This window comes from Triticum aestivum, chromosome 3B (assembly GCF_018294505.1).
Source record: "Triticum aestivum cultivar Chinese Spring chromosome 3B, IWGSC CS RefSeq v2.1, whole genome shotgun sequence".
Classification (NCBI taxonomy): Eukaryota; Viridiplantae; Streptophyta; class Magnoliopsida; order Poales; family Poaceae; genus Triticum; species Triticum aestivum.
Window position 1 is genome coordinate 144553138 of NC_057801.1, and position 16252 is coordinate 144569389.

Sequence of the window (16252 nt, forward strand, 5' to 3'; positions counted from 1 at the left end):
ATGGAGTTTCTTTATGCGCTTTACACCAATATGACCCAAATGGCAGTGCCACAAATAAGTTGCACTGTCATTATCAACTTCGCATCTTTTGGCATCAATACTATGAATATGTGTATTACCACAATCGAGATTCAATAAACCATCAACATTGGGTGTATGACCATAGAAGGTTTTATTCATGTAAACAAAATAATAATTATTCTCTATCTTAAATGAATAACCGTATTGCAATTAACATGATGTAATCATATTCATGCTCAATGCAAACACCAAATAACATTTATTTAGGTTCAACACTAATCCCCAAAGTATAGGGAGTGCTCGATGATGATCATATCAATCTTGGAACCACTTCCAACACACATCACCACTTCATCCTCAACTAGTCTCTATTTATTCTGCAACTCCTGTTTCGAGTTACTAATCTTAGCAATCGAACAAGTATCTGTTGGGGAACGTAGTAATTTCAAAAAACATTCCTACGCACACGCAAGATCATGGTGATGCATAGCAACGAGAGGGGAGAGTGTGTCCATGTACCCTCATAGACCGAATGCGGAAGCGTTAGAACAACACGGTTGATGTAGTCGTACATCTTCACGGTCTGACCGATCCAAGTACCGAACGTATGGCACCTCCAAGTTCAGCACACGTTTAGCTCGATGACGTCCCTCGAACTCCAATCCAGCCGAGCTTTGAGGGAGAGTTCCGTCAGCACGACGGCGTGGTGGCGATGATGATGTTCTACCGACGCAAGACTTCGCCTAAGCACCGCTATGATATTATCGAGGTGGATTATGGTGGAGGGGGGCACCGCACACGGCTAATAGATCTCAAGGATCAATTGTGGTGTCTATGGGGACCCCCTGCCCCCGTATATAAAGGAGCTAGGGGGGAGGTGGCCGGCCAAGGAAGAGGGCGCGCCAAGGGGGGAGTCCTACTCCCACCGGGAGTAGGACTCCTCCTTTCCTAGTAGGAGTAGGAGAGAAGGAAGGGGAAGGGAGAAGGGAAGGAAGGAGGGGGTGCAGCCCCTCCCCCTAGTCCAATTCGGGGGGGGGGGAGGGGCTGCCCTAGGCAGCCCCTCTCTCTTCCCCGTATGGCCCAATAAGGCCTAATACTTCTCCGGCGAATTCCCGTAACTCTCCGGTACTCCAAAAAATACCCGAATCACTCGAAACCTTTCTGAAGTCCGAATATAGTCGTCCAATATATTGATATTTACGTCTCGACCATTTCGAGACTCCTCGTTATGTCCCCGATCTCATCCGGGGCTCCGAACTCCTTCGGTACATCAAAACAAAAAACTCATAATATAACCATCATCTAACTATAAGCGTGCGGACCCTATGGGTTCGAGAACTATGTAGACATGACCGAGATACATTTCCGGTCAATAACCAATAGCGGAACTTGGATGCTCATATTGGCTCCCACATATTCTACAAAGATCTTTATCGGTCAATCCGCATAACAACATACGTTGTTCCCTTTGTCATCGGTATGTTACTTGCCCGAGATTCGATCGTCGGTATCTCAATACCTAGTTCAATCTCATTACCGGCAAGTCTCTTTACTCGTTATGTAATGCATCATTCCGCAAATAACTCATTAGCTACATTGCTTGCAAGGCTTATAGTGATGTGCATTACCGAGAGGGCCCAGAGATACCTCTCCGACAATCGGAGTGACAAATCCTAATCTCGAAATATGCCAACCCAACATGTACCTTCTGAGACACCTGTAGAGCTCCTTTATAATCACCCAGTTACGTTGTGACGTTTGGTAGCACACAAAGTGTTCCTCCGGTAAATGGGAGTTGCATAATCTCATACTTATAGGAACATGTATAAGTCATGAAGAAAGCAATAACAATATACTAAACGATCAAGTGCTAAGCTAACGGAATGGGTCAAGTCAATCACATCATTCTCCTAATGATGTGATATCGTTAATCAAATGACAACTCATGTCTATGGCTAGGAAAATTAACCATCTTTGATTCACGAGCTAGTCAAGTAGAGGCATACTAGTGACACTATGTTTGTCTATGTATTCACACATGTATTATGTTTCCAGTTAATACAATTCTAGCATGAATAATAAACATTTATAATGAAATAAGGAAATAAATAATAACTTTATTATTGCCTCTAGGGCATATTTCCTTCAGTCTCCCACTTGCACTAGAGTCAATAATCTGGTTCACATCACCATGTGATTTAACACCAATATTCACATATGTATGTGATTAACATGTTGGGGAACGTTGAAGAAAATAAAAAAAAATCTACGCTTCACCAAGATCAATCTATGGAGTCATCTAGCAACGAGAGAGAGGAGTGCATCTACATACCCTTGTAGATCGCGAGCGGAAGCATTCAAGAGAACGTGGTTGAGGGAGTCGTACTCGTCGTGATCCAAATCACCAAAGATCCTAGTGTCGGACGGACGGCACATCCGCTTCAACACATGTACGGTTGGGGAAGACGTCTCCTCCTTCTTGATCCAACAAGGGGGAAGGAGATGTTGATGGAGATCCAGCAGCACGACGACGTGGTGGTGGAAGTAGCGGGGAATCTCGGCAGGGCTTCACCAAGCTCAGCGAGAGGGAGAGGTGTTGCGGGGGGGGGAGGAGGGAGGCGCCAGGGACTAGGGTGCGCAGCCCTCCCTCCCCCCTCTTTATATAGGGGCCCTGGGGGGGCGCCGTCCCCCTAGAGATCCAATCTCAAGGGGGGGGGGGCGGCCAAAGGGAGGACTTGCCCCCCAAGTCAGGTGGGGCGCCGCCATCCCTAGGGTTTCCAACCCTAGGCGCAGGGGGAGGCCCAAGGGGGGGGCACCAGCCCACCAGGGGCTGGTTCCTTTCCCACTTCAGCCCATGGGGCCCTCCGGGATAGGTGGCCCCACCTGGTGGACCTCGGGACCCTTCCGGTGGTCCTGATACAATACCGGTGACCCCCGAAACTTTCCCGGTGGCCGAAACTGGACTTCCTATATATAAGTCTTCACCTCCAGACCATTCCGGAACTCCTCGTGACGTCGGGGATCTCATCCGGGACTCCGAACAACTTTCGGGTTACCGCATACTAATATCTCTACAACCCTAGCGTCACCGAACCTTAAGTGTGTAGACCCTACGGGTTCGGGAATCACGCAGACATGACCGAGACAGCTCTCCGACCAATAACCAACAGCGGGATCTGGATACCCATGTTGGCTCCCACATGTTCCATGATGATCTCATCGAATGAACCACGATGTCGAGGATTCAAGTAATCCCGTATACAATTCCCTTTGTCAATCGGTACGTTACTTGCCCGAGATTCGATCGCCAGTATCCCAATACCTCGTTCAATCTCATTACCGGCAAGTCACTTAACTCGTACCGTAATGCATGATCCGGTGACCAACCACTTGGTCACATTGAGCTCATTATGATGATGCATTACCGAGTGGGCCCAGAGATACCTCTCCGTCATACGGAGTGACAAATCCCAGTCTCGATCCGTGTCCACCCAACAGATACTTTCGGGGATACCTGTAGTATACCTTTATAGTCGCCCAGTTACGTTGTGACGTTTGATACACCCAAAGCACTCCTACGGTATCCGGGAATTACACGATCTCATGGTCTAAGGAAATGATACTTGACATTGGAAAAGCTCTAGCAAACGAACTACACGATCTTGTGCTATGCTTAGGATTGGGTCTTGTCCATCACATCATTCTGCTAATGATGTGATCCCGTTATCAATGACATCCAATGTCCATAGTCAGGAAACCACGCCTATCTGTTGATCAATGAGTTAGTCAACTAGAGGCTCACTAAGGACATGTTGTGGTCTATGTATTCACACATGTATTACGATTTCAGGATAACATAATTATAGCATGAATACTAGACAATTATCATGAACAAGGAAATATAATAATAATCATTTTATTATTCCCTCTAGGGCATATTTCCAACAGTCTCCCACTTGCACTAGAGTCAATAATCTAGTTACATTGTGATGAATCAGACACCCATAGAGTTCTGGTGTTGATCATGTTTTGCTCGCGGAAGAGGTTTAGTCAACGGATCTACGACATTCAGATCCGTATGCACTTTGCAAATATCTATGTATCCATCTTGAACATTTTCACGAATGGAGTTGAAGCGACGCTTGATGTGCCTGGTCTTCTTGTGAAACCTGGGCTCCTTGGCAAGGGCAATAGCTCCAGTGTTGTCACAGAAGAGGGTGATCGGCCCCGACGCATTGGGTATGACTCCTAGGTCGGTGATGAACTCATTCATCCATATTGCTTCATGCGCTGCCTCCGAGGCTGCCATGTACTCCGCTTCACATGTAGATCCCGCCATGACGCTTTGCTTGCAACTGCACCAGCTTACTGCCCCACCATTCAAAATATACACGTATCCGGTTTGTGACTTAGAGTCATCCAGATTTGTGTCAAAGCTAGCGTCGACGTAACCCTTTACAACGAGCTCTTCGTCACCTGCATAAACGAGAAACATATCCTTAGTCCTTCTCAGGTACTTCAGGATATTCTTGACCGCTGTCCAGTGTTCCATGCCGGGATTACTTTGGTACCTTCCTACCAAACTTACGGCAAGGTTTACATCAGGTCTGGTACACAGCATGGCATACATAATAGACCCTATAGCCGAGGCATAGGGGATGACACTCATCTTTTCTCTATCTTCTGCCGTGGTCGGGCATTGAGCCGAGCTCAATTTCACACCTTGCAACACAGGCAAGAACCCCTTCTTGGACTGATCCATATTGAACTTCTTCAATATCTTATCAAGGTATGTGCTTTGTGAAAGACCTATGAGGCGTCTCGATCTATCCCTATGGATCTTGATGCCTAATATGTAAGCATCTTCTCCAAGGTCCTTCATTGAAAAACACTTATTCAAGTAGGCCTTAATGCTGTCCAAAAGTTCTATATCATTTCCCATCAAAAGTATGTCATCTACATATAATATGAGAAATGCTACAGAGATCCCACTCACTTTCTTGTAAACGCAGGCTTCTCCATAAGTCTGCATAAACCCAAACGATTTGATCATCTCATCAAAGCGAATGTTACAACTCTGAGATGCTTGCACCAGCCCATAAATGGATCGCTGGAGCTTGCATACCTTGTTAGCATTCTTAGGATCGACAAAACCTTCCGGCTGCATCATATACAATTCTTCCTTAAGATAGCCATTAAGGAATGCCATTTTGACGTCCATTTGCCATATCTCATAATCATAGTATGCGGCAATTGCTAACATGATTCGGATGGACTTCAGCTTTGCTACGGGAGAGAAGGTCTCATCGTAGTCAACCCCTTGAACTTGTCGATAACCCTTAGCGACAAGTCGAGCTTTATAGATGTTAACATTAGCATCCATGTTCGTCTTCTTCTTAAAGATCCATTTGTTTTCTATAGCTCGCCGATCATCGGGCAAGTCTGTCAAAGTCCACACTTTGTTTTCATACATGGATCCTATATCGGATTGCATGGCTTCAAGCCATTTGTTGGAATCTGGGCCTACCATCGCTTCTTCATAGTTCGAAGGTTCACCGTTGTCTAACAACATGATTTCTAGGACAGGGTTGCCATACCATTCTGGTGTGGAACGTGTCTTTGTGGACCTACGAAGTTCAGTAGCAACTTGATCCGAAGTACCTTTATCATCATCATTAACTTCCTCTCCAGTCGGTGCAGGCACTGATGGGGTCATGTACCTAGGGTAGGGTCATAGACCTGATCTAAGTACCCTGCCCAAGGACACCCTTAGAAGAGGTCACCTTCCAGTCGACCAACGAGGGACTCACTCGACTGACTTGAAGGACTCGACCACGAAGACTCACTCGACTACCAGGAGGTCAAAAGGCACTCTGCACTGCAATGGCCTGTAATTAAGTAGACTTTATGATAGTTAAGACACTTTATGTGGGACGTTACCAGTAACGCCCCGGACTAAATACACCTTAAACCCTTCATTACGTGGGCTGGCTGGGGTCCTGGCGCACTCTATATAAGCCACCCCCCTCCACAGGCAGAAGGGTTCGGCATCCTGTAACTCATATACACATAATCCACTCGACCGCCTCCGGGCTCCGAGACGTAGGGCTTTTACTTCCTCCGAGAAGGGCCTGAACTCGTACATCTCTTGTGTTTACAACCTCTCCATAGCTAGGACCTTGCCTCTCCGTACCTACCCCCCACTCTACTGTCAGACTTAGAACCACGACAGTTGGCGCCCACCGTGGGGCAGGTGTTTTAGCGATTTTGTGGAGAAGTTGCGATTCTTCCGAGTACTTTCATCATGGTGGCTGCTGGAGTTTTGGTTGAGGGTCGAGAGATCCGTCTCGGGGCTCGCACCTTCATCGCCGACGACTCCGCTTGGCTCCAGGAGGCTCCACTCGACGTCGATGCGCTCCCCGTCCGCGGTGCGACGCATTTTCGCGCATGTGTCCGTGGCATTCTGCTGCGGCAACCGTCGACCCCGTATCGGTCGACTTCCCCATCGGCCACCCTCCCGGTCTCCCGCCAGCGCAAGCGCTCGGGCCGGTCGAGGCTTCAGCGGTGGGTGAGGCACGCGGTGGCTCGCCAGACGGCCACCACCCAAGTTGCGGCAATCGAGCCCGACGAATCTCTCTACGGCCTGTTCGATCTGTCGACTGGCTCCGTAGAGACTGCATCCGAGTGCGATAGCAGTGATCCAGCGGCGGAAATCCTGATGGTCGACGGGCCCCGCAGTCCCCCTGGCTTCGCCCGTGATGGTGGAGCAGGCGACGTCGGCGACCCGGCACGAGACCACGAAGAATACCAGCCCGAGCTACTCGACTCTCTGCAAAGAGAGGAACTTCGCCGCAGGAACGTGGATGCCCTGCGTACTCCCATCACAGGAGAAACCCCCGAGGCTCGCGCCTTGGAGGAGGCACGTTTGGCCAATTTGGCCGAACGCACTCGACTGGAGAATCTTCAGCGAGCACTCGACGAGCGCGCGCGGCAATGAGTTCCCGACACCAGTCGACGTCAACTCTTCCCGCCGACTCAGGTATATCGAACCCCAATCCAGAATTTAGCAGTTGCGACCCGTATAGCAGAGTCCATCCAGCCCTCTCAGTCGGAAGCTGGCAGAGGTTTGATGCAGATCAGAGATCTGCTCCGGGCAGCAGGAGATCAGAATTCGGCCGTGTCACAGTCGCGCAACAGAATTCACAGTCGATCCGTCGCTGCGAATACGGTTCAGTCAGCTCACAGCCCCAGATCGCCTCCGCGGCGTGAAGGGCGCGAGAATCGGCGAGACCAATATGGTGACCGACTCGACCGAGATGATAGGCGTCGAGTGCCCAATTCCCCTCCGAGGGGTGGGTCTTACGCTCCTCGGCAGCAAGATGATAGACGTCAGCTCAGTGCGGGGCGAAGAGTTCCAGTCGACCCCAGAGATCCAGGCTTCAACGCGCGATCCATTATCGTGCAAGGCTTGGTCGACCGGAACAGAGCCCATCGAGGTGGACTCGACAGAGATGCGCCCACAAGCAGTCGAGTGCATGTTTCTGGTCCTGAATGTTTCAGCAGAGCTATCAGGGCCGCAGTTATCCCTCCCAATTTCAGGTTGGCAACAGGAGTCAGCAAGTTCACTGGTGAGTCTAAGCCTGAAACTTGGCGGTTCAGATTGGTGGTGGGAACGACGAGGTGGCCATGAAGCATTTGCCCCTCATGCTGGAAGGATCTGCCAGGGCATGGTTGACTCAATTACCTCCCAGCAGCATTTACACTTGGGAAGATCTGTCCCGAGTGTTCATCAGAACGTTTGAAGGAACTTGCAAGCGACCAGCTGGATTGACGGAGCTGCAAGTCTGCGTGCAGAAGACCAATGAGACTCTCAGAGAGTATATTCAGAGATGGATCACTTTGCACCATACTGTGGAGAATGTGTCTGATCATCAGGCAGTCTGCGCCTTTAAGGATGGTGTCAAGAACAGACAATTGAGTTTGAAATTTGGTCGAACCGGTGACATGACCTTCAGTCGGATGATGGAGATTGCTACCAAGTACGCCAACGGCGAAGAAGAAGACCGACTCCGAAGCGGCAAGCACAAGCCGTGTCAGTCGAAAAAGGGAAACACCAGTCGGAAACAGAAGCGGAAGGCTGAACCGGCAGCTCCTGGAGAGGCTCTGGCCGTGACTCAAGGAAAGTTTAAAGGGAAACCAAAAGGATCCTGGAACCCTAAGAAGGTAAAGGGTAAAGAAGGGAACGACGTGATGGATATGCCGTGTCACATCCACACGAAGAAAGACGAAGAGGGGAATATCATCTACCCGAAGCATACCACTCGCCAATGTCGACTCCTGATCCAGCAGTTTCAGGGAAAACAGTCTAAGGACAAGGAGAAGGAGTCGGACAAGGCCGCAGACAAGGAGGACAGTGAGGAAGGATATCCGCATATCAACTCCACTCTGATGATCTTTGCAGATGTGGAAAGCAAGAGTCGATTGAAAGTCATTAACCGAGAGGTGAACATGGTCGCCCCAGCAAAAGCAAATTATCTGAGATGGTCCCAAACACCCATCACATTCGACCAATCTGATCACCCGACTCATATTGCCACCCCTGGGAGGCAAGCTTTGGTGGTCGATCTAGTTGTCGAAGGCACTCGACTGACAAAAGTGCTGATGGACGGTGGTAGTGGGCTGAATTTGTTGTATGCAGACACGCTGAAAGGAATGGGCATTCCTATGTCCCGACTAAGCACCAGTAACATGAGCTTTCATGGAGTTATACCAGGGAAGAAAGCCGAGTCACTCGGCCAAATAGCTCTGGACGTGGTGTTTGGTGATTCGAAACATTTTCGCAAAGAGAAGTTGACGTTTGAGGTCGTGGATTTTCAGAGTGCATATCATGCCATTTTGGGGAGACCAGCTTATGCACGGTTCATGGCCCGACCATGTTACGTGTACCTCAAATTGAAGATGCCCGGCCCCAAAGGAGTGATCACTGTCACCGGTGATCGGAAAAAGGCAGAAGAGTGCTTTCAGAAGGGCTCAAAGATTGCCGATTCCCAGGTGACAGCGGTCGAGTTCGAAGAATACAAGCAAAATGCAGATCCGAGTGATTTGCTGCGATCCAAGAAACCCGCCACAGAATCTGCATTTTAGTCGTTCGGTGAGACAAAGCCTGTTCACATTCACCCGACCGACCCCGATGCAGCTCCGACCCACATCTCCACAACACTCGACCCGAAATAGGAAGAAGCGCTCATCCAGTTCCTCCGTGAGAACTGGGACATTTTTGCATGGAAGCCCGCTAACATGCCAGGTGTTCCCAGGGGACTGGCTGAGCATCGCCTAAGAGTCGACTCATCTGCAAAACCAGTCAAAGAGAATCTTCGGCGGTCCGCCGTCCAGAAGAGAAAAGCCATTGGTGAGGAAGTGGCTCGACTGTTGGCGGCAGGATTTATCCGAGAGATATACCACTCCGAGTGGCTCGCTAATGTCGTCATGGTTCCTAAGAAGGACAAATCGCTCCGAATGTGCATTGATTTCAAGCACATCAACCGGGCCTGCCCGAAAGATCATTTTCCTCTCCCTCGCATAGATCAAATTGTTGACTCGACCGCGGGATGCAAGAGACTGTCTTTTCTAGACGCCTACTCCGGGTACCACCAGATCCGTCTGTACGGACCCGACGAGGTAAAAACAGCTTTCATCACTCCATTCGAGTGCTTCTGCTATATCACCATGCCATTCGGCCTCAAGAATGCCAGAGCCACATTTATGCGAATGATTCAGAAGTGTCTACTCACTCAAATCAGTCGGAATGTGGAAGCGTATATGGATGATATCGTCGTCAAGTCACGAAAAGGTTCCGACCTGCTCGCAGACCTCGCCGAAACATTTGCCAACCTTAGAAGGTATGATATCAAGCTCAATCCATCAAAGTGCACATTTGGAGTTCCTGGTGGCAAGTTACTCGGTTTTCTCGTTTCCGAGCGAGGAATCGACGCTAATCCAGAGAAGATCGGCACTATTCTCCGAATGAAACGCCCTGTGCGAGTGCACGATGTACATAAGCTTACTGGATGCTTGGCCGCATTAAGTCGATTCATCTCACGACTCGGTGAAAAGGCATTGCCTCTTTACCGACTGATGAAGAAGGCAGACAAGTTCGAGTGGACTCCAGAAGCTGATGCAGCGTTTGCCGAGCTAAAAGCTCTGCTCTCCACCCAGCCGGTGCTTGCTGCTCCAATCAGCAAAGAGCCTCTGTTGCTCTATATCGCAGCCATAGGACAAGTCGTCAGTACTATGCTTACGGTCGAGCGGGAAGAAGAAGGAAAAGCTCTCAAAGTTCAGCGCCCAGTGTATTATTTGTCTGAAGTCTTGACTCCATCCAAGCAGAGATATCCTCATTATCAGAAGCTCGTGTATGGAATATACATGACAACAAAGAAGGTTGCTCATTATTTCTCTGATCATTCCATCGCAGTCGTCAACGACGCTCCACTATCAGAGATTTTGCACAACAGAGATGCAACTGGTCGAGTGGCTAAATGGGCGATTGAACTTCTTCCCCTTGATATCAAGTTTGAAGCAAAGAAGGCCATTAAGTCCCAGGCAATAGCAGATTTCCTCGCCGAGTGGATTGAACAGCAACAGCCGACTGAAGTTCACTCGGAGCATTGGACCATGTTCTTTGATGGGTCTAAAATGTTGAATGGTTCCGGTGCTGGGGTTGTCCTGGTTTCCCCCAGAGGAGATAAGCTCAGATATGTGCTCCAGATTCACTTTGATTCCTCCAACAATGAGGCAGAATATGAGGCCCTCTTATACAGATTGTGCATGGCCATTTCACTCGGCGTCCGTCGCCTGATGGTCTATGGCGACTCGGATTTAGTGGTCAACCAAGTGATGAAGGAGTGGGACGTGAGAAGCCCAGCCATGACTGGATACTGTAGTGCAGTGAGGAAGTTGGAAAAGAAGTTCGAGGGGTTGGAGCTCCATCATATACCCCGACTGAAAAATCAAGCAGCGGATGATCTAGCAAAGATAGGTTCCAAGAGAGAAGCCATTCCGAGTGGTGTGTTCTTGGAGCATATACACACTCCGTCAGTCAAAGAAGATCCTTTCACCGAAGAAGCTCCACAGCCCAAGAGTGCCACAGATCCGACTGAGGTTGAAGTCCCAGCAGTGGTCGACTTGGTCATGGAGGTCTTGGTGGTCATTCCCGACTGGACAGTTCCATATATAGCATATATCCTGAGAAAAGAGCTCCTGGAGGATGAGGAAGAGGCTCGACAGATCGTCCATCGATCTAAGGCCTTTATCGTAATCAAAGGACAATTATACAGAGAAAGCGCGACTGGAGTTGGTCAGAAGTGCATAACACCAGAAGAAGGTCGAATCATCCTCAATGATATCCACTCGGGAACCTGTGGTCATCATGCATCCTCTCGGACCATCGTGGCCAAAGCATACCGAGCCGGATTTTACTGGCCAAAGGCGAATGAGATGGCAAAGGAAATAGTGGATAAGTGCAAGGGATGTCAGTTCTACTCGAATATGTCGCACAAGCCTGCATCGGCTCTGAAGACCATCCCACTCGTTTGGCCTTTCGCAGTATGGGGGTTGGACATGGTCGGTCCTTTGAGAACAGGGCGAAGTGGCTTCACGCATGTACTGGTGGCAGTCGACAAATTCACCAAGTGGATTGAGGCTAAACCAATCAAGAACCTTGACGCCGGTGCTGCTGTTAGCTTCATCAGGGAACTGATATTCAGATATGGAGTCCCGCACAGCATCATTAGGGATAATGGGTCGAACTTTGACTCGGAGGAATTCAGAGATTTCTGTAACTCTCAAGGCACACGAGTCGACTACGCTTCAGTCGCTCATCCGCAGTCGAATGGACAAGTAGAGCGAGCCAATGGCCTGATTCTCAAGGGATTGAAACCCCGACTGATGCGTGATCTCAAGCATGCAGCTGGAGCTTGGGTCGACGAACTTCCCTCGGTGCTTTGGGGACTGCGGACCACACCTAATCGGTCGACCGGAAGAACCCCATTCTTCTTGGTCTACGGAGCTGAAGCAGTCTTGCCAAGTGATCTTCTCCACAATGCTCCTCGAGTTGAAATCTACAACGAAGCAGAAGCTGAACAAGCGCGGCAGGACGCAGTCGACCTTTTAGAGGAAGAAAGGGAGATGGCTCTGATCCGGTCGACCATCTACCAACAAGATTTGCGTCGTTTCCACGCCAGAAATGTGAGGGGTCGAGCCTTCCAGGAAGGAGATTTAGTTCTTCGAGTGGATCAGAAGAAACAACACAAGCTTGCTCCTTCTTGGGAAGGACCCTTCATCGTCACCAAAGTTCTCCACAATGGGGCGTACCGTCTTTACAACGTCGAGCATAATATCGACGAGCCCCGAGCTTGGAACGCGGAACTACTCCGCCCATTTTACACTTAAGTTTAATCACTCGGATGAGTTGCAATAAAGTACTTCTGTAGTCCATGGACATCAAAATAATAGTGTCATAGTTCCTCCATAATTTTTGTCACTTTTTATTTTGTCCAATAAAATTTCCCCTCAGTGGGTGACTTAGCCGCGAATCCGTTTCACCTAAGTTTGTAAAAATCCTACCGAGTGGTGAGCCAGACTCCCACTCGGAGGCTTAGCTGCGAATCCGTTTCGCCTAAGATTAAATAAAATCCTACCGAGTGGTGAGCCAGACTCCCACTCGGAGGCTTAGCTGCGAATCCGTTTCGCCTAAGATTAAATAAAATCCTACCGAGTGGTAAGCCAGACTTCCACTCGGGGGCTTAGCTGCAGTCCAAGTACTCGCCTAAGATCCTACCGAGTGACGAGCAAACCTCTCACTCGGGGGCTTAGCTGCAGTCCAAGTACTCGCCTAAGTTATCAAAAATCCTACCGAGTGACGAGCAAACCTCTCACTCGGGGGCTTAGCTGCAGTCCAAGTACTCGCCTAAGTTATCAGAAATCCTACCGAGTGAAGAGCAAACCTCTCACTCGGGGGCTTAGCTGCAGCCCAGTGCTCGCCTAAGATATAAAAATCCTACCGAGTGAAGAGCAAACCTCTCACTCGGGGGCTTAACTGCAGCCCAGCGCTCGCCTAAGTTATCAAAATCCTACCGAGTGAAGAGCAAACCTCTCACTCGGGGGCTTAGCTGCAGCCCAGTGCTCGCCTAAGATATAAAAATCCTACCGAGTGAAGAGCAAACCTCTCACTCGGGGGCTTAGCTGCAGCCCAGCGCTCGCCTAAGTTATCAAAATCCTACCGAGTGGTAAGCCAGACTTCCACTCGGGGGCTTAGCTGCAGTCCAAGTACTCGCCTAAGTTATCAGAAATCCTACCGAGTGAAGAGCAAACCTCTCACTCGGGGGCTTAGCTGCAGCCCAGTGCTCGCCTAAGATATAAAAATCCTACCAAGTGAAGGGCAAACCTCTCACTCGGGGGCTTAGCTGCAGCCCAGCGCTCGCCTAAGTTATCAAAATCCTACCGAGTGGTAAGCCAGACTTCCACTCGGAGGCTTAGCTGCAGCCCAATGCTCGCCTAAGTTATCAGAAATCCAACCGAGTGAAGAGCAAACCTCTCACTCGGGGGCTTAGCTGCAGTCCAAGTACTCGCCTAAGTTATCAAAAATCCTACCGAGTGAAGAGCAAACCTCTCACTCGGGGGCTTAGCTGCAGCCCAGTGCTCGCCTAAGATATAGAAATCCTACCGAGTGAAAAACAAACTTCTCACTCGGGAGGCTTAGCCGCAGCCCAGCGCTCACCTAAGTGGACTAAGGAATAAGTCGATTGCAGTAAGCGCCCTGCTTTGAACCTGCAAAAGACATTTCGAGCCAAAAGCAATCATATTCAAACACCAAATTCAAGTTCGGATCGATACCTAAAGGAACCGAAAGTGCTCAGGCGCTAAGCCCATTAAGGTTTATCGGTTACAACTCCACTCGGCATACCGAGGCAAATTTAAAGCGTCGAGCTTAGAAGAAGTTTTTTACCCCTCCTGTGGAGGGCTGGAAGGTGCAACAAACTCATCAAGATCAATTCCATCTGCGATCCGAGTGGCAGCCGCAAGGAAAGTTTCCATAAAGGACCTGAAGTCGTGTTTCTTGGTGTTGGCCACCCGGAGGGCCGCCAGCTTGTCTTCTCGCGCATCTTTGCAGTGGACTCGGGCCAGACACAGAGCAACATCTGCACCGCACCGAGCCGAGGACTTTTTCCACTCCTGCACTCGACCAGGGATCGTGTTCAAGCGAGCCATCAGCGACTCGAGGTCGTTCTGAAGTGTCTCCCCGGGCCAGAGCGTCGAGTCGATGCGAGATGTGGCGACCTTCAGCCTTGCAAGATAGTCCACGACAGCTGCAACACGGGACTCCAGTCGGAAAACATTCATGGCAACTTCGTCGTCCATCGGAGAATTGACGGGGTCAAGGTTTGGTTCCAGCCGGCTAGTTTCTTCTTCAAAGTTTTGACAAAATTCTGCAAGGACGATCACCGAGTCAAGGCGATGGTCGAATGGAAAAACCACGGTTGGAAATGATTGCCGAGCATAGAAATTTACCTTCAAGCATAAGAAACAACTTCTTGGCAAGACCATTCAGGAAGGCCAAGGACACCCTTAGAAGAGGTCACCGTCCAGTCGACCAACGAGGGACTCACTCGACTGACTTGAAGGACTCGACCACGAAGACTCACTCGACTACCAGGAGGTCAAAAGGCACTCTGCACTGCAACGGCCTGTAGTTAAGTAGACTTTATGATGGTTAAGACACTTTATGTGGGACGTTACCAGTAACGCCCCGGACTAAATACACCTTAAACCCTTCATTACGTGGGCTGGCTGGGGTCCTGGCGCACTCTATATAAGCCACCCCCCTCCACAGGCAGAAGGGTTCGGCATCCTGTAACTCATATACACATAATCCACTCGACCGCCTCCGGGCTCCGAGACGTAGGGCTTTTACTTCCTCCGAGAAGGGCCTGAACTCGTACATCTCTTGTGTTTACAACCTCTCCATAGCTAGGACCTTGCCTCTCCGTACCTACCCCCCACTCTACTGTCAGACTTAGAACCACGACAGGCACCACAGGAACATCTTCCTGAGCTGCGCTACTTTCTGGTTCAAGAGGCAGTACTTCATCGAGTTCTACTTTCCTCCCACTTATTTCTTTCGAGAGAAACTCTTTCTCCAGAAAGGACCCGTTCTTGGCAACAAAGATCTTGCCTTCGGATCTAAGGTAGAAGGTATACCCAATGGTTTCCTTAGGGTATCCTATGAAGACGCATTTTTCCGACTTGGGTTCGAGCTTTTCAGGTTAAAGTTTCTTGACATAAGCATCGCATCCCCAAACTTTTAGAAACGACAGCTTAGGTTTCTTCCCAGACCATAATTCATACGGTGCCGTCTCAACGCATTTAGACGGTGCCCTATTTAAAGTGAATGTAGTTGTCTCTAGAGCGTATCCCCAAAATGATAGCGGTAAATCGGTGGGTGACATCATAGATCGCACCATATCCAATAGAGTGCGATTACGATGTTCGGACACACCATTACGCTGAGGTGTTCCAGGTGGCGTGAGTTGTGAAATGATTCCACATTTCCTTAAGTGCGTACCAAATTCGTGACTTAAATATTCTCCTCCACGATCTGATCGTAAGAACTTTATTTTTCAGTCACGTTGATTCTCTACCTCATTCTGAAATTCCTTGAACTTTTCAAAGGTCTCAGACTTGTGTTTCATCAAGTAGACATACCCATATCTACTTAAGTCATCAGTGAGAGTGAGATCATAACGATAGCCACCGCGAGCCTCAACGCTCATTGGACCGCACACATCAGTATGTATAATTTCCAATAAGTTGGTTGCTCGCTCCATTGTTCCGGAGAACGAAGTCTTGGTCATTTTACCCATGAGGCATGGTTCGCACGTGTCAAATGATTCGAAATCAAGAGACTCCAAAAGTCCATTTGTATGGAGCTTCTTCATGCGTTTGACACCAATGTGACCAAGGCGGCAGTGCCACAGATATGTGGGACTATCATTATCAATCTTACATCTTTTGGTATTCACACTATGAATATGTGTAACATCACGTTCGAGATTCATTAAGAATAAACCATTGACCAGCGGGGCATGACCATAAAACATATCTCTCATATAAATAGAACAACCATTATTCTCAGATTTAAATGAGTAGCCATCTCGTATTAAACGAGATCCAGATA